The sequence below is a fragment of the Bos indicus genome, chromosome 21 (genome assembly GCF_029378745.1).
Source record: "Bos indicus isolate NIAB-ARS_2022 breed Sahiwal x Tharparkar chromosome 21, NIAB-ARS_B.indTharparkar_mat_pri_1.0, whole genome shotgun sequence".
Lineage (NCBI taxonomy): Eukaryota > Metazoa > Chordata > Mammalia > Artiodactyla > Bovidae > Bos > Bos indicus.
In genome coordinates, this window is record NC_091780.1 from 58,714,660 (window position 1) to 58,734,120 (window position 19,461).

Genomic DNA, 19,461 nt, shown 5'->3' on the forward strand with positions numbered 1-19,461 from the left:
TTGGGCCCTTGGTTTTTCCATCTGTTAAATGGCAGGATGGACTAGATCCTGCCCTCTGTCACTGGCACTATGCAGCCAGGTGGTCCCCACAGCCGTCTGGGCCAGACCCTGCTTCCCACGTCTCCCTCGCTACCCTGTGCCTAAGGTCCCTGCCTTGGCTTTTCCAGGCCTGGAGTCCAGCTCTACCCCTGACTTGGAACAAGGCAGAGACTCAGTAACTGTGGTGCTACCTGACCAGAAGTACAGACGCCCAGTGCCTGGCCTGTTTTGATGCCTCCACCTGCAGGCATCCCCCTGCTCCAGGCCAGTGGCCAGGGGGGAGAGCACTGGACTAAGAGTCAGAGACCTGAGTTATAGTCTCCAAGTCGATGCTCAAGCGCTGTGCGACCTCAGCCACATCCCTGTCCCTCTCTGGGCCTCAGTTTTCCTGAGTTACAGTCTCCAAGTCGATGCTCAAGTGCTGTGTGACCTCAGCCACATCCCTGTCCCTCTCTGGGCCTCAGTTTTCCTGAGTTACAGTCTCCAAGTCGATGCTCAAGTGCTGTGTGACCTCAGCCACATCCCTGTCCCTCTCTGGGCCTCAGTTTTCCTGAGTTACAGTCTCCAAGTCGATGCTCAAGTGCTGTGTGACCTCAGCCACATTCCTGTCCCTCTCTGGGCCTCAGTTTTCCTGAGTTACAGTCTCCAAGTCGATGCTCAAGCGCTGTGTGACCTCAGCCACATCCCTGTCCCTCTCTGGGCCTCAGTTTTCCCATTGCAAAAGGAGGGTTTTGGCTAGAAGGCTTCCAAGGGCTCTTCCTGTTCTAAAATTTCTGCAGCTCATTGAGATGTTTGGTCAGCTCTGTGCTAGTGAAGCCCAAACTCTTTGTCCCTGGGGGTCCCTATGGCCACGTCAACAAATTCTCCATAGTTATGGAGCTTAGCAGGGGGAATAGGGACCCAGGTAGGAGTGGAAGGATCTCAGATCTGAGAGTCAGGAACTCTAGGTCTAGTTTCAATTCTTCAACTTACTAGCTTTGTGACCTTGGTCAAGTCACTTCCCCTTCTGGGCTTCAGCTCCTTTATCAGTAAAAATGGGAATGAGACAACACACTTCACCACGTTGTGGGAGCCATACCTATGCTGGGTAGGTGCGGGCAGTGGGGAGGAGACCCCTCCAGTCCTTCACCCCAAGATAGCCATTGGCTCTGCAGCCTGGTGTGGGTGGTTCAGAGGCACCTGGACAGCACCCAGCTCCAACGAGCACCCCTTCCCTGACCAGATTTCTAGGAAGGCGAGGGCAGCTAGGTGATGCTCACCTGGAGCTGCCATCTCCTGCAACTAATGCCAGACTCCCCAATCCCCCATCCCCCACCCCCATGGGTGAGATGCATCCAGAGACTTTCCCTTTTATCATTTATCTCATGGCATTGCCTTGACAACAGCCCTAGAAAGTAAGAACGTTTTTTGTTGAATTAACTTACTAAATCTTCTGCATCCTCGAGCCTTCCACCAGGACTTGATGTCCCTACGTACTTGATACCCACACATGGGTGTGATGGATGAAGCAATTACGATTCAGAAAGGGGAAGGGAAAGGGTCGCATGAGGACAGGCAGCTGGAACATAGGGCTTTGGAGCCCAAGCTTCCTACCTCAAAGCCAGTGCTCCTTCTGGGAATTTCAGGGACACGGATCCAGGTAAGCAGCACTCACGGGGTTCTGAGCAGGCAGGGATAATATTGCCATCCTCCTCCAGCCTGGCATCTGCACAGTGGGCACGGTGTCAGGCTCTCAGCCCATGCAGGGGAAGTTTCCCAGATGGGGGGTTGACCTTGAAGGTTCTTGAAGGAGAGGAGCTTCCCCAACTTCGCTGTGGGACCTGACATCTCTTGATTTTCCCATTGAGATCCTCAGTCTGTCTGCGGCCACACCACCCTAAACAAGCCCAGTCTCATCTGATCTCGGCCTGGTTAGTACTTGGTTGGGAGATCCTCAGCCTTGAGTAAGTTCCCCACCTTTAGAAGCCTCATGTGCAAAAACAGAGTCACTGGTAAGGACTGTTGTGAGGAGGTGGTGGTAGAATTAAGAGGGCGCAGGCGTAGCAGGCCTAGCACGGGACCCGGCTGTTGGTGTGGAAGCCTGCGATGCCCGGTTGCTTCCCCGTCACTGGGCTTCCCCGTCACAGGCTAGGGCTGCTGCCGAGGACACGGGGGTGTCTCCCCGAGGTGGGTGGGACTCCCCAGCCTTAGCCTGAGGGGCTGTTAGGGAACAGCCTCTGGGGACACTGGCTGGGTTCAAATCACAGCTTTGCCTGTTATTAGAAGTTGAGTTACTCTACCTGTTTAGTTCAGTTCAGCTCAGTTCAGTCGCTCAGTCATGTCCGACTCTTTGCGACCCCATGGATTGCAGCACACCAGGCCTCCCTGTCCATCACCAACTCATGTTTGAGTAAACATGAGTTTACTCAAACTCATGTCCATTGAGTCGGTGATGCCATCCAACCATCTCATCCTCTGTTGTCCCCTTCTCCTCCTGCCTTCAATCTTTCCCAGCATCAGGGTCTGTTCCAATGAGTCAGTTCAGGTAGCCAAAGTATTGGAGTTTCAGCTTCAGCATCAGTATTTCCAGTGAATATTCAGGACTGATTTCCTTTAGAATGGACTGGTTGGATCTCCTTGCAGGCTAAAGGACTCTCAAGAGTCTTCTCTAACACCACAGTTCAAAAGCATCAATTCTTTGGCACTCAGATTTCTTTATAGTCCAATTCTCACATCCATACATGACTACTGGAAAAACCATAGCCTTGACTAGATGGACCTTTGTTGGCAAAGTAATGTCTCTGGTTTTTAGTATGCTATCTAGGTTGGTCATAACTTTTCTTCCAAGGAGCAAGTGTCTTTTAATTTCATGGCTGCAATCACCATCTGCAGTGATTTTGGAGCCCCCCAAAATAAAGTCAGCCACCGTGTCCACTGTTTCCCCATCTATTTCCCATGAAGTGATGGGACCGGATGCCATGATCTTAGTTTTCTGAATGTTGAGCTTTAAGCCAACTTTTTCACTCTCCTCTTTCACTTTCATCAAGAGGCTCTTCAGGTCTTCGCTTTCTGCCATGAGAGTGGTGTCCCTACAGTGAGCTTAATAAGAGCACCTGTTTCATGGCAGAGTGACGGGGGGGTGAGGAGGTGAGGTCCTGGGTGATACCCTGCCCCTCTCTTGTCCTCAGTTTCTCCCCATCTTCGTGCTGCTCAGCTTGATTTCTGAGGCCTCGGCTTGGGGGCTGGGCCACCTTCTGGGCCTGCTTCCAGGAAAGAGGCCGGCGGTCTCACAGGACCCTCTGGGAGGCTGATTGAGATAAAAATAGCCCTTTCCCAGGGAAAAGTGAGAGTGCAGTGGGCCCTGCCAGTCAAGCTAGGGGCCTGCAGAGGGAGCAGTGTTTGAGCGTGGCCCATCCAAAGCCAGCTTGGAATAGGGGAGACCGAGGCTTCCGGGGGCCCCTCTTTTCCTCCTTTGTAGGTCCCCAAACATTGGCTCCAGGGGAACCCCCACCTCTCCTAGGTGGCATCTGTAAAATAGGGGTAACAGTTGCTGTGATGGGGATTCTTGTGTTAACACAATAAAGTACTCAGCACAATGCCTGGCCCATCCACAGTCGGTGCTCTTCCAAGCTGGGCCTCAGTTTCTACACCTGTAAAATGGGCATAGAAACATGGGCCCTTGCAAGACTGAAGTGAGGATTAAATAATAGCATTTGAAAAGTGGTCCTTCTTCCTCTGGTTCCTTCCCCTCCCCACAAATCCAGGCTCCCTGACAGCCAGGGTTGGCCTGGGAGCCGGCAGGGGCCTGGGTTCCCACAGATGGGGTGGTGTCTTTGTGGCTGTTTGGGGTGGGAAGAGTGGCTTCTTGATGTCTTAGTAGAAACGGGCTGGGAGCATGGCTGGGAGTGTCGGGGACAGGAAAGGGCCTGGCAGGCATCTTCCAGGGCACCAAGCTCGCACTCTGCTGGGCACCTGAGTCAAAGGTAAGAGCCCAGATAAGCCACTTCCAGCCCTCCGCTCATCTGCCTTCCCTTTCCTTCCTCGTCCACTCACTATCTGTCCCAGATGCCTTCCTGTGGCTTCACCAGGAAGCCTCCCCAATCTGATGGCTGAGGAGCCCTGAGCTGCCTCAAGGGCACCCCTCCTCTCCTAGTACTCTGACTGCCCTCTGTGGGCCTGGCTCCCTGGGGAGTCCAAAGGTATCCATAGAGCAGGGCCATGTCACATTCATGCCATAACCCAAGGACCTAACCCAAGGCCAGGTACCCAGTAGGTACTTAATAAATGTCAGACGGGCAGGTGAATGAATGATTGGGTCAAACCTTGGAAGCACAGCTATGGTGAGAAGACTCTGCTTTTGGTAGAGAGCATGACCGCAGATGTCTGACTGCCTGGGTTCAAACCCAGCTCTGCCACGAGCTGGCCGTGTCATGGGAAGCAGGTTGCTCCCACCCCTTCTGCCTCACTTTGCCCTTCTGTAAAATGGAGACATAGCAGCATCTGGTCTACAGAGGTACAGTCAGATGAAACAAGGTGACATGGAAAAACATGGATAAACAGGGGGCAGGCCACTTAGCATGTGGCCAGCAGCCCAGGAAAACCTGCTAACACTAGTCCATGCTCCTGAGATGCTGTGATTCTCTGCTCTGACTCATTCCTGCCCAGATGCTGTCATCTGGAACTCCTTCCCAGTTGGCAGTTTCCGTGTGAGCCGCTTTCCCCTCAGCTGTGATCAGGAGGGACATTAGTCCAGGCAGCCCCGTGGGACCCTGTTGGGAGGGCCCGGGGGTGAGTAACGGGCTCAGAGCTTCGGAAGGAGGGAGATCGTCATGCCCTCCCCAAGCCCAGCCTGGGTGCAGGATGGATTCTGCCCACCACTTCCAAATCCCTCACTCCCCAGGGCCCCTCCCGCCACCTCCTCCCTTCCTGCGTATATGACCTTCTGTCCTGGGAACTTTGGAAGGACCCACAGCCCGTCCCACTCCTTCTAATCCTGGGTTTGAATTCATGTGTGAGGTGACCGCCTACAAACAACAATAGAGGGTGTCTAGTGAGCACTTATTTCCTGGAATAGGGCTGGCACGTAGTAAGGGTAGGATGAGTGTTTCAGGCAGGTGTTTTAGGTATGAGTGTGGACTGTCTGAGTCAGCTCTTATGCAAAGCGCTGTGTTTCAGACGCTGCAACAAGCACTGGGAGAACCACAGCCCTAAAGCCTCCCCTTGCAGTTAATTTACACTCTCCTCAACGTTGTCTGCTTGAGCCACGTGGTAGATATATGATGAGGGTGTTTTTTGTTCCCATTCTACAGATGAGGAAACTGAGGCAAAAGCAGGACAAAATTGACAAAGAAGAGACCAGAGGCTACATCTTCTGACTTCACACCTAGTCCTCATCCCATGTAACCAACAGATTTTAGTCATTTTGTAAGCTTTGAATAAAGGGCCAGGTTAAACTGAAGACTATATATATATAAACACACACACATACGTATACATTCAAAGGGGGCTTCCTTGGCTCAGATGATAGAGTATGGCTGCAATGCAGAAGACCTGAGTTCGATTCCTGGCTCGGAAAGATCCCCTGGAGGAGGAAATGGCAACCCAGTCCAGTATTCTTGCCTGGAGAATCCCATGGACAGAGGAGCCTGGCGGGCTACATTCCATGCGGTCGCAAAGAGTCAGACAGCACTGAGCAACTAACACTTTCACTTTTGTATATTAATATATTATAAATGTATATACATATATGTTACATGAGTATATAATTGTCTATCGATGTATTCCAGGGCCTCCCAAACATTCCATGACCTTAGTCTGGGGCAGTCCTAACCTCTGACTGCTTGGTGAGCCTGGGGCCGTATGAGGAAGTGAGGAATTGGCCTGGACGGTTTCTTGGCCCCTAGGGTTCTCAACCCCACTTCTTGTGAAGCCCAATAAGTTTATGAAGCTTAATCTTTCTGATCTGCTGTTGCCCCAGATCCGGAGGGGTCCTGGGAAATCTGAGGAAACACTTCTAGCTGGAGACTCCTGTTTGTAAAACATTAAAGCATCTCTTCCCTTCTCGGGTCCTAAGGCTTTAAAAGCTAAACCATAGAAAAGGCTGGTGCTCATACAACTATGTATAGAACAGATGAACAACAGGACCTTCTGTATAGTACAGGGAGCTATATTTAATATCTTGTAACGACCTATAAATGGAAGAATCTGAAACAATACATATATCGGGTTAACCAAAGAGTTCGTTCGGATTTTTCTGTAAGATGTTATGAAAAAAGTCTACTGAACTTTCTGGTCAACCCAATATACGTGATTAACTGAATCACTTTGCTGTACACCTGAAACATCATAAATCAACTACACTCTAACTAAAAAAAAAAAAAAAAGCCGGTGCTGTGTGTCCCTGCACCATTTCCTGGCCAATTTCACACACTGCACCTTTTGACTTTCTCAAGACCCCTGCACTGGGGGAGGATTCTTCCCATTGCCCAGATGGGAAGACTGAGACCCAGATTGTAAGTGGTAGAGAGCCCCCCTGCCCCTGTTTTCATCAGACTCTCTGACTCTGAACGCTTAGGGCAGTGGGCAGGGGTTAGTCTGGAAGTCTCTGCTAAGGGCTGACCTGGCCCTGGTGGGAGCGGGAGTGGAATCCGGGCCATCTTGCTTGGCCCCCAGAGGGGCCCAGGTTAGAGCCCCAGGGTGGGCCTTTGCAACCGGCAGTGCTGACAAGCCTCTGGCTGCTGGCGTCTGGGGCCTCACAGCTGTTAGGATTTGAGCCTTTGTTCAGACTCTAAACCTCTAAAGCCCCTCCCAGCTCTTCTGATCTCAGAAACTTTGATGCTGGTGACATACACACTCCTGGCTTCCCTCGGGAGCTAGGACTCTAGATTTCTGAGGCTGCATGAGGGTTGTTGGAGGTTACTGAGCTGACCTGTTACTAAGTAACCTGTTGAAGGTTACCTGACCACTGCTGACCCATAGCCCAGGAGGGGAAACTGAGGCCCAGAGACAGGGTTCGACCAGCCCAAGCCATCAAGGAAGGAGGTGACGAACAGGGATTTGAACGTGCCCAAAGCTACATTCGCTCCCACGCCACCACGCCCCCAGACCCTCTGTGTCCAGCGTACACAGAGGAGTCCAAGACTGTCCTAAACGAGCTGAGCACCGCTTGCCAACCTGAATCAGGATGAATCGCTCACCAGGGCTTAGGACCCTGATGACATTTTAGAAGATTATGTATTGATTGTTGCAAACTGCAGGCAGAGGCTACCCCCAAAACAGGGGGAGAGAAATAGGGGGAGGGGGAGACAGGGAAGAAGAAAAAACAAGGGGGGAAAACCTCTTTCCTCTTTTTTGTTGGAAAATATTCTATTTTCCAAGGAGAAGCACATACTCTGCACAGGCCTAAAGGCCCACAGCCTGAGGCGGGGCCATGAGCACCAGCTAAGAAAAGCATCAGTGAATGCCAAGTTTCCATTTTATATCTTTGGGTCCCATGCTATTGAGTCCCCAGGCCCCGTGGGTCACCTTCTGCTCAGCCTCCCAAGTGGAGGACGTGTCTCTTACCTCCCAGCCCTGAAGGGGCTGGTCCTGGCACAGCTAGCCCCCTCCCACGCCCCTCCGGGCCCACCTCCTCACTTTTTCCTACAGCAACGGCTCGGCGCATACAGGTCTGGCACGTATGGAGTACTCGAGACCCCTGCCCCGGTTTCTGCCCAGGGCTCAGCGAATGCCAGGCTTTGCCTTGTGCCAGAAGCCTGGGCTGGGGATGAGAAGGGGCCGGGCTCCCTGGTGTAGGTCTGAGCCTCTGATCACTGTTGCTCCAGCCCTCGCACGTAGCCCAAGTATGGCTTTGCATGCTAAATTGCTTCAGTCGTGTCCTACTCTTTGCGACCCTAGGGAGTGTAGCCCACCAGGCTCCTCTGTCCACGGAATTCTCCAGGCAGTGGGTTGCCATGCCCTCCTCCAGGGGATCTTCCCCACCCAGGGATCGAACCCACGTCTCATGTCTCCTGCATTGGCGGGCAGGTTCTTTACCACTAACGCCACCTGGGGAGCCCAAGTATGGCCTTGCCCAGCCCTATTCTGGGCACCCGGAGGACGTGGACTCTTTCTCATCTTGACCCCTGGGTGGTAGAATGTTCTGGAAGCTCTAACTCTAGGCTCCAGAAGAGAAAATCTCAGGTGGGCAGGGGTGCCCTCCCAGAGCCCTCTCTCTCCTCACCCAGCCTAACCACATGCAGGGCTGGCTGGAAATCTTTTATTCGAGATCACCCCAAAATCAGCTAGGATCCTTCTCCTTTTGGTTTTTTTTTGTTGTTTGTTTGCTTGCTTTTGTTCTCCTGCCTTTGCTTAAATCTTTTTCTTTTCCTCCCTCTACTTTCTCTGTCTTTTCTACCCCTCTTTTCTGTCTCCTTTTTTTTAAACAATTCAGGCAGGTTAGGAATCACCTAACTTCTGTATGGAAAATCTCATGAACAGAGGAGCCTGGTGGGCTATAGTGTCCATAGGGTCATGAAGAGTCAGACACGACTGAGCTACTGAGCATGAGTTCTGTATTACCATCACCTTCCCAAAATGTTTTCCTCGGCCACAAAGCTCTTAACAACTCATTTATACTCCCAAGCATTAATTGGTTCAAAAGAAGGTGCTGAGGATGAGAAGTAAAGAAATAAACAAGTCCTGTGACAGCTGCCCGCTCCAGGCGGCCTAACCCTCTTCAGCTCAGCAGTGGAAGGACAGTGGGCGGGTCCAGAGATATTTTTGTGCCTCCTCTGGGAAGACTCTTTTGGATCCAGCTTGTCCACATGGTACGGCACCTTATGATGATTCATTGGTGCCAGGACGGGTCTGTTTACTGCCGTGCTGGTTCCCTGGGGGACCCCAGAGACCATGGCTTAGGCTGTGGGCACTGGAGGCCCATCAGCTAAGAGGCCAGGATTTGAGTCCCGTCTCCAACACCTCCTAGCTCTCTGGCTTTAGGTGGACCCTTAACCTCTCGGGACCTCAGTTTCCACCTTTGGGAAATGGGAGTGACCATCGTCTCTAATTCATGCTGCCAGGAGCAGAGTCAGTGAGAGGAACTACCACAAGCACTGGGCCAGCGCCCGGCTCACGGTGAATGCTCAGTGAAGGCTCAGGGGTACAAGTGCTCTTATTCATTGTCAGGTCTCCACGGGTGGATCACACATGGCCCCACCCCAAGGAGGAGGAAGAAGGTGACACCCTCCCCCCACTACCAGGCCCTCGTGGGCTGGACTGTTTGTGCACGAATGGATGATGCAACCTGGAAGGCTGCCAGGTGGTGGCAGCCGCCAGTCCTGGAGGGGGCTGTGCTGTAAACAGGCCTGCCATCAGCTGTCAGGACCTGTCCAACTGTTGCAGAAGTGACTGGAGTCCGCCCCTGGCTGCCCCACTGCGCTCTGCCCCGGACCTCCAACCGCAGAGGTCAGGGGCTATGGCTGATGCACTGGCCCCGCCGGCTTTGCCTGGGCACTTGTTAACTCCCTCAGCTGCTGCCTGGTGCATAAACTTTCCCATTGTCGAGGCAAGCTCTTCTATCCTGTGCCGGGAGCTCAACTTCTGCCCTGACTCAGGCCTTAATGACTTACCTAAGGGTCTCTGCCCCCCTGCTTCTTCTTTCCCCTGGCTTTGCAAGGAGCTGCCTGAAGTCAGATCCTCCCCACTGCTCCTCTGCTCAAAAATAATCAGAATGTGTTCCATCCTCTTGCCTGGCCTGGTGGGAGCAGTATCTCCCACCCCTACCCCCATTCCCGACTTCCCCTTCCAGCATCACCGCCACTTCTCACCTCCTGACCCTTTGCTGTAACCACACGGCTCTCCCTACTATCTCCCCAGACCCACCCCAGCTTGTCTGCCTTTGCCTGAGCTGATCCTCCAGCTGGAAGTCCCTGTCCCACCCACCCTCCGCCCACCTGAGACATCTATCCATCTTTTCAAAGGCCAGCACTTCCTTGAATGTGTCCTCATGTTTACACACACCCCCCTTTTCATTCTTTACGTGGTATCTTAGTTCTGTTTGCAGATTTTATTTCCTCTCCTAAACCCCAAGTTATTGCAAATACAGCTCGTGGCATCCAAGGTTGCTATCACCACCCCCCCAATACACACACATACACACAATCCTGCCCATACATAGATGTTCCATAGACGCTCCATAAATGGCACATGAAATTAACACCCCCATGCATGAAAATATCTCTTCCCTCAACCTAAAAGCATTTCTGAAAGTCATTTGTCTGATACAGACATTGCCCAAGGCCTATAGAACCAACAATAGCATCATTGATAACTCCTTTTGCATTGCCATTTTTAGAAGTACACAGTAGAATGATATTCTGAGCAAGAATCCTCCGGAAGATTGGACAAGTACATGCAAACGGCTGATTCTCTGTGCCCCCAGTCCAAAATAAAAGTCACCAGCCTGCTTTAATAACTCAAGAGAATAGGAGAAAGAGGGAGACACACAAACATACTTTGACTCTAAGAGGCTATGAATAGACACCGCAGCGGTTAAGTCCCAGCCCGACAAGCAGTCTTTCTGCATAAGAAAGTTGAAAGCATGCATTACCTGTTAGGCTCTGAAACAAGGGTAAAATTCAGGGGTAAGAAAAAGGATTTTTCCTGAGAGTGTCTTAATTCAGAACATGCTCCCTGAGTTTGCCTTCAGCCCTGGCCCTGGGCTTCTGGCTGCTCTGCCAGGCAGTTCTGAAACGCTCTCCTTTGAAGCAGGGAGTTTATTTCGGGCCCATCGCATGACCAATGATGGCAAGCCAAACTATAAGATGTTATGAATCTCAGATTTCCTGTTTAAAGATTGCACCGGGGAAGCCGGGATCCTGGTTTCCTCCAGGCCGCGTCAATTACGGACTTGACTTCGGAGAGCATCTCGGAGCTTTGGCTCTCCCGTGACGTCATCACTTCTGATCCTTGACACGGAGGCCATATATGGGTATGTTTCTGGAACTCCCCAGGAGGGAGCGAGAGAGGAGAGAGATGCAGAGAGTAGGAGACACAGAGCTGGGAGAGAAAGCTGCAAGCAAGAGCAAGGAAGGAAGTGTGGGAGAGAGGAGAAGGGAGGAAAAGAGAGAGAAAAGAGGAAAAGTGGGAAGAGAGGATGGAGAGAGAAGAGAGGAGGAAGGAGGGGAGTCGGGGAGGCTGGGAAGGAAGAGGGGACGGAGGGAGACTGAGAGCAGGCAGGAAGGCAGGGAGGAAGAAGGCTGAACAAGAGGGAAGCGAGGATGCGCGGGTTCACTGTTGGGGCCTTTGCGGGTAGCAGGTGACAGAGCCTGGTATTTCCGGGTCCCAGGGTGGGAATCCAGCTGCTGGAGTCTGTGGGGTGGGCAGGGGAGCAAATGAACAAATAAGCCTGTGGGCAAGCCCCGTGCAGGGGCAGTGGAGCCCTTTCTCCAGGCCCAGGGAAGAAATGATCTGCTTCTGGACTCGATGGAGTGACCCAAAATGTTAGCCTCGGGTGGCAAAGACTGCATACGTAGGGCCACACGCCCTGAGCATGCACGATGCCAGGCACCCACATGCCCACGTCTGCATTCAGATCTCAGGTTGCAGAGTGGGGGAAGCTGGAAATGTCACTTGGTCCACTCCTGTAAATGGAAAATAATTTCCATTTCAGAGACCACATCCCCTTGCAGGATATTGGACTTGTGACCCCAGAGTGTGGCTCACTTTGCATATTCCATCTGGAAATTAATCTCAGCGAGTTCAGGGCGCCCTGTAGTCGGGTCAGTGTTCTAGAGGCTGGCCTGGGGCTGAGGACAGGAGGGCATGACGAGTCCCAGGCTGTCTCCCGGCCAGTAGCCTCACTCTCACTTGGGAGAGTCCCCCAGGCCACTGTGGCTGATGACCCCGCAAGGTCAGTTCACACATAGGACCCCTAGGCCATGTGCCATGACAGGGATGCAAGAGAAGAGGGGGGCTGTCCGGGGCTGTTTGGGGATTTTTCTCGGCAGAAAGTTCTAGCAGGTTCCATGGAGTGCGTCCTTGGAGTCCTACTGCTTCCTTGGGATCCCTGCCAAATGTAGGGCACAGATGCCACTGCTTTCTATGTCACAGATCCCAAATCTGGCCTTCCTAGGAGGACTGGGCTGTGGCAGGGACAGGGCCCCTTCTCAGGTGGCCCTCTGTCTTGCCTCTCCCTCCTAGTCCAGACAAACCTCATAGAGTCAAGAAAGCTGGAGAAACTCGGTCTCCAAATCCTGTTGCCTGTGGTTGCACTCAGCTTTTGAAAATTAAGAGCCCGAATTGTGCGTCACATCACAGGGAACAGAAAGTGCATCGGAGGGGGCTGGCCAGACACACTTTGACTCATATATGACAATGTCTTCTGGCTGCTCCCGCACACTCTTGCAGCAAGTGCTATCATTACGCCCATTTCACAGATGAGAAAACCGAGGCTTGGAGAGACTGGGGAGTTTGTCCAGAATCTATAAGTGACGGTTTAGCAATTTGAACCATGTCTGCCTGATGCAAAAACTGATGCTTTTAGCTGTAGCTCTATCTCCCCAAAGTGAAAATGTTAGTCGATCAGTCATGTCCAACTCTTTGTGATTCCATGGACTATAGCCTGCCAGGCTCCTCTGTCCATGGGATTCTCCCAGCAAAAATACTGGAGTGGTAGCTATTCCCTTTTCCCAGGCATATTCTCAACCCAGGGATTGAACCCGGGTCTCCCGCATTGCTGTAGGCAGATTGACTCATATATGACAATGTCTTCTGGCTGCTCCCGCACACTCTTGCAGCAAGTGCTATCATTACCCCCATTTCACAGATGAGAAAACTGAGGCATGGAGAGACTGGAGAGTTTGTCCAGAATCTATAAGTGACGGTTTAGCAATTTGAACTATGTCTGCCTGATGCAAAAACTGATGCTTTTAGCTGTAGCTCTATCTCCCCAAAGTGAAAGTGTTAGTCGATCAATCATGTCCAACTCTTTGTGATTCCATGGACTATAGCCTGCCAGGCTCCTCTGTCCACGGGATTCTCCCAGCAAAAATACTGGAGTGGTAGCTATTCCCTTTTCCCAGGCATATTCTCAACCCAGGGATTGAACCCGGGTCTCCCGCATTGCTGTAGGCAGATTGTTTACCATCTGAGCCGCCAGGGAAGCCCCTATCCTCCAGGTAATGAAGAAATCAAATGCTGGAGCAGAGCAAGGAGCGCCACAAAGCTTTGACTATAAATCGGTGAATGTGTGCTATTCCCCTGGTCCTTCACGCATCCCGCGTGGGAGACTTGATGCTCTGGATAAAGGTCCACAGAGTCCGAGACCCAGGTTGGCCTGTCTGTTCACATTACAGGTCAGTCAACTCCAAAATGAAGTTGGGCTAACTTGTCGATTCCCAAGCTAAACTGCACATTAGAGTCCTATTAAACTTAGCCATACCTGCCTCTACCCCAGAGATTCCGAGGTCCGTCCATATTGTTTCATGTAGTTCCAGATTGTTCCTTCCCGTTGCTGTGTGGTTTTCCGTGCTCTGAGTGTATCTCAGTTGGTCCAGTCTGCTGCTGATGGTCCTTTGGGTGATACCTAGTTTGGGACTATGATGGATTTCGTAGCTGTGAACATTCTAGAACATGTCTGTTGGTGAATATCCATGCCCATTTCTGCTGGGCCAACACCTAAGACAGGAATCACTAGGTCATAAAATCAGTGTATGTTCAGCTGCAGGAACACAGCCAGTTTTCCAAAGGTGTTGGACCAACTTACCCTCCCACAGTCTGTGTGCGTGAGTTCCAGGTGCTCCACATCCTCTCCAACACTTGGCATTTTCCACCTTTTCTCCCATTATCCATTCTGATGGGCAATACTGCTAATTCACTAAGGCTTTCACTTAAGTGTCTTAGATTACAAATTACACAAACCTCTGAAAAGTCTTGGCCCCAGGGATATTCGGAGCCTTTGTGCAAGGCCCTATAGATGGTCCTGTGGAACAGTCCTCCAGGGAAAATTTATACAGAGACAGAAAAGAGTCAATGGGGGCACAGATGCAGAGGCAGAAACCAAACAACTGGTCAACCTGCAGGGCAATGGAAAGAAGGCCTGGCAGCCAAGAGAAAACCCCAGGGCTCACAGATGGCACCAGGAGGCTTCTCTCCTGATCCCACACAGAGCCTCCCCTCCCTCCCTCTCTAGCTCCTTACCCTGCTTCATTTATCTCCAGAGCACTTATCACCCTCCCCCAGAGTTATGATGTATTTATTTGTCACTCATTATTTATTGCCTGCCTGTCCCGTCTGGAATAATGTTTTTGTTCACTGCTGTGGATCAGGGCTTACAATGATGCCCGGCGCATAGTAGGTGCTCATTAAATGACTGTTGCTATATGGGCTAACATGAATGCCACACAGCTCCTGGGTCTAAACTGGGAAAGGCTGTGTCGTGTTTGGCAGCTTCCTCCTGGCTCATGGCTGCATAGACACTCACGCTCACACACACACACACACACACACACACACACACACATACACACACTCACACACCCCGCAGACCTTTCGGGCTTCCCTCCGTGTTTATTTTAATCTGAATTCAATGAGTAAAGTTGGGGGGAGGGAGGCAGTTCATAGAGCCCCAAGCCTAATAAAGACCAGAGAGGGAGCCAGTCCCAGCATGTACTCCATATGACAGTGACGCCTCTTTCAGGAAGGAGAGAGAAAGAGGAGAGGGAGAGGGTGCTGTGAACTGGGATGTGGGACTCAGTGCTGAGTCTTGGAACAGTTTGGACCCAGTGACGGCACATCACCAGCTAAAATAAGCACCCCTGAGGTCTTGGTGCGCTGGCCCCTAGCCCTGGCTGCCTCTTGATATCAGTTTATTTTGGTTTCAAGGGATGAAGAGGGACAGGAAAGAGTCAGATCCACACTCTGGGCAGAGTGCTGGGGTGGAGAGGACGAAAGGCAGACGGCAGGGGTAGGGAGGGCAGACAAAAGCCCCGGGTCCTGGGAGGGAGGAAGGTGCGTCTACAGAAAGGAAGGAGTGGGCGAGAAGGCAGACAGAAGTCCCCACCTCTCCTCCTTTCCTTATGATGGGCACGGTGCCCTCTGGGCTGTGGCTAACCGACAGCTCATTTCCTCCGGAGCAATCGGGACCCTCCTCAACCTCCCAGCTCAGGGGGCCAAGGCAGACTCCTGGAGAGAAGACCGTTTGCCTATTTATAGGGAGCAAAGTGGCTCAGACAGTGAAGAATCTGCCTGCAATTCAGAAGACCCAGGTTCGGTCCCTGAGTTGGGAAGATCCCCTGGAGAAGGGGATGGTGACCCACTCCAGTATTCTTGCCTGGAGAATTCCGTGGAGAGAGGAGCCTGACAGTCCATGGGGTCTCAAAGAGTCGGACACAACTGAGCAACTAACACTTTCACTTTGCTTTTCAGAGAGTAGAGTAAGCACATGACCTCACCCCTCAGATGGGAGAGCAGGGCAGGTCAGCCTCACACCCCATCACCCCCCTCAGGACCCCTGGGGACTGGAGAAGGGCTGTCCGATCCTGCCCTGCTCCCCTAACAGCCCTTGGGCATGTGAGGGAGGAACAACAGGATCTTGTAAGGATTTCCATCACAATGAGCAGATCCAAGACACAGACTCCATTGTGGAACACTGGGCTCTTTTCAGCTGCCTGGGCCTTCCTGGAGCCATGACCATCCATGACTGACCCTCAAACAAGAGTAGCCAGGACAGACCAGCAAGACAGCCAGCTTCACAACTCCCTGCTGTAAACCTCACTTGCCACTGAACAAATGGCCAACGCTCTTTGGCGGGCTGCAGAGTTACCCTGCCCAGAGACACAGAGCAAGGGCGTCTACCCCAGCTCTCAGGCTTCAGCCTTTGGATACATAACCATCTGCAGCAGAAGCCCTGCATCCCCGGGCCCATGCATCCGTGAGCTCTTTCTCCAGGGAGCGTCGGGCTCTGGAGGATGTCCTAACAGAGGGTGGTCCTGGCCTGGCGGGGACATGCTGGGCCAGCCCCGTGCAGGCAGTATCTTCCTTGCAGAGACTGGAAGGACTCCACTGGCGCAACCCGTTGTCATCGTCCTGTCCTGTTTTCAGCATGGGCACTACGGCTGGTTAATCCCTGCTTGCTGCGGGACCTGCCCACAGCCCGGCACCTCGCTGAATCTGACTTTCATCTTCTGAGGCTAGGAGAGCACTGACTCTTCTCTTCCATGACTATTAGGGGATTGGACGAGATCCCAGGACTCAGACATCCCACCCCAGGCCCCGCACTCAGGAGACGCTCATCCATGGGACTTCTTCCACCCCACCTGCCCCCTGCAGAGGGTCTGTGTGTGCAGAGCGGGAGGGCGTCTCCCACGGGCCAGGCAGGCTCAGGTGACCAGTGAGTGGGCCTTGGACTGATCCATCCTGGAAGCTGCTGGCCCCCTGCACTGGCCAGGCTGCTTGGCCCCTTCCAGGGCTTGATTTCATCATGCCTGAATCACCCTTGGGAGCTTGAGTGAGCTTTGTTAGCTGCTGGGAACAGGTTTTCCATGAACATAAACATGTTTCGAGTGGAGCTGGGAGCTCTCTATTGCCCTTTGGTGAGAGGGAAGGCAACCCACCTCCCAACCAGGGCGAGCCTGCAGCCGGCTGGCCCTCCTGCCCAGGGGCGAGCCCGGGCTGTGTCAGACAATGCGTTTCCTGCCGGGTCCAGCCTCTCCTGGCCGGCTCAGCGCCATGTATACAGAGCTGAGGCCAGGTTGCTGGGCCATTCCCTCCACCACTGCAATGGAGCAGGGAGGGCAGGTACCTCTTGTATTCGGTCCCTGGTCAGCCACTCTGGAGGTGGAGCTTGCAGGGAACAAAGTCTCCACTCCAGAAACGCAGCTGTCACAGGCTGGCATCTCTGCCGGGCAGCTGGCTGTCGGGCTGCTGACCGCTTCATCTTTGCCTTATTCCTCAGGGAATGCAAAGTGGCCAGAGACGTGACACTGCAGAGATGTCATCAGGGAGGCTTGGGCTTGCTGTGATGAGGGGGGACCTGGGTTCTGGGAGGGAGTCGGGGCTGATGAGGAGGCAGGCAGTAGATTGGGTGTTCCGACATCCCGGGGTTGGGGAGGGATGCAGACACCCCCACTGAGCAGCCCCTCCAGGGGTCCAGGCACCTGCATGGCCATCCAAGAGGGAGGTATATAATCCTGATGGAGGAACCTAGACCCTCCAGGGATTCACCTGCTCCCGGTGATGGTGACACCTCCAGCCATACCACCACTGTCCCAGAGAACTGAAAGATCAGAAGAAGAAATGTCCGAAGCAGAAGGTCCTCAGGGTTCATCCACCCCAGCATCCTTTTTCTGAGAAAAGGGAATATGAGGCTGGAGAGGGCGAGGCTTTGCAGAAACCACAGCTTCCAGAAATTAATTCTGCTTCTCCACAGCTCCATCCCAAGCTTATGGTGTGGCCATAGAGGTTGATAATCACATCATGCCCTGGACACAAAAACCCAAGTTGCTGGGCAAGTGGGCAGGAACCCCACCACGTCAGAGGGAGATGGCAAAAGGCAGGCTGGATGTCCTCTGGGCACATTTACAATGCCTGCTGCCTCCTGGAGGCTCCCAGAAGTGCTTCGGGGTGGGGAGATTGTGGTTTGCAACAGACCACAAGTTTGAGTGAAGAGCTGGAGGCTCAAGCACAGGCAACGTGGGTGTCAATGTCACTGTGCTTCCCTGTTCCCACTCCAGGAGGTCAGGCAGGGGCCACTCTCAGCACAGAATCGCTTGTAAGGTGACTGCCCCGGGTCTCCCTTGCAGAGCCAAGTGGCTAAGAACCAAGACTCCGGAGTCATCTGCCAGCTCCACAACTTTCTAGCTGTGTGGTCTTGGATAACTTACTTAACCTCTCTGAGCCTTGGCATTCTGATCTATAAAGTGGGAGGAAAAAATGATAGTACCTATGCCTCATAGGAAAGCTGCAAAGATTAAATTTTATTATAGTGGGTGCCCCCATCTTACCCTCGGTTTCACTTTCCATGGTTTCAGTTACCCTCGGTCAACCGCAGTCTGAAAATATTAAATGGAAAGTTCCAGAAATAGACAATTCATAAGTTTTCAATTTCAAGCTCTTCTGAGTAGCAAGATGAAATCTCACACCATCCTGCTCTGTCTGCCTGGGACCTGAGTCATCCCTTTGTCCATCGCATCCCGGCATCGGTCACTCAGTGTCCATCTCAGTTATCAGATTGACTGTCGAGGTATCACGGTGCTTGTGTTCACTAAGTAACCATTTTACTTAATAATGAGCCCAAAATGCAGGCACATTGATGCTGGCAATTTGGATCTGCCAAAGAGAAGCTGTGAAGTGCTTTTAAGTGAAAAGGTGAAAACACACAAATTAATAAGGAGAGAAAAAAAAATATTGTATACTGAGGTTGCTAAGATCTAGGGTGAGAATAAATCTTCTATCTGTGAAATTGTGAAGAAGGATAAAGGGATTGATGCTAGTTTTGCTGTCAAACTTCAAATTGCAAAAGTTACAGCCACAGCATGTGACAAGTACTTAGTTAAGTTGAAAAGGGCATTAAATTTGTACAATAGTTATTCTGAGAGAGAGAGACAGGGACTTCACTCACATATCTTTTATCACAAGTGGCTCAGCTGGTAAAGAATCCACCTGCAGTGCAGGAGACCCCGGTTAGATTGCTGGGTCGGGAAGGTCCCCTGGAGAAGGGATAGGCTACCCACTCCAATATTCTGGCCTGGAGAATTCCATGAACTGTATAGTCCGTGGGGGTCTCAAAGAGTCAGAAAAAACTGAATGACTTTCACTTCACTTCATTGCTATGATTGTTTAGTTTTATTATTGCTTATTGTTGCTAATCTCTTACTGTTCCTAATTTATAAATTTAAACTTTATCATAGGAATGTATGTGGGCTTCCTAGGTGGCTCTAGCGGTAAACAACCCACCTGCCAATACAGGAGACATGACAAAAATTGATCCCTAGGTCAGGAAGATCCCCTGGAGGAGGGTGTGGCAACCCTGCAGTATTCTTGCCTGGAGAATCCCACGGACAGAGGATCGAGGCAGGCTACAGTCCATAGCGTTGCACAGAGTCGAGCACAACTGAAGCAACTCAGCACGCATGCACGCATGTACAAGAAAAAGCAGTATATATAGATTCAGTACTATCCATGGTTTCTGGCATTCACTGAGGGCCTTGGAATGTGTCCTCCTTGGCTAAGAGGGAACTACTGTATACATTTTGGTCACCTGATGTGAACAGCCAACTTATTGGAAAAGTCCCTGATGCTGTGGAAAGATTGAGGGCAGAAGGAGAAGAGGGCATCTGAGGATGAGATGGCTGGATGGCATCACTGGTGCAATGGGCATGAACTTGGGCAAACTCTGGGAGATGGTGAGGAACAGGGAGGCCTGATGTGTTGCAGTCCACGGGGTCACAAAGAGTCGGACACGAC

The 19,461-nt window shown here is 52.0% G+C and overlaps 1 protein-coding gene across 1 annotated transcript in view; it reads right to left on the minus strand.

Annotated features, from left to right (window-relative positions):
* The window catches only part of ASB2 (ankyrin repeat and SOCS box containing 2), a 48,833-nt gene extending 38,073 nt beyond the window's left edge, over positions 1–10,760 (minus strand). The window contains exon 1 of the mRNA XM_070775599.1: positions 10,607–10,760. The gene's annotated coding sequence lies outside the window, so the exon portion shown is untranslated. The remainder of the gene's footprint in view (positions 1–10,606) is intronic.
* Between the last annotated feature and the right edge of the window lie 8,701 nt (positions 10,761–19,461).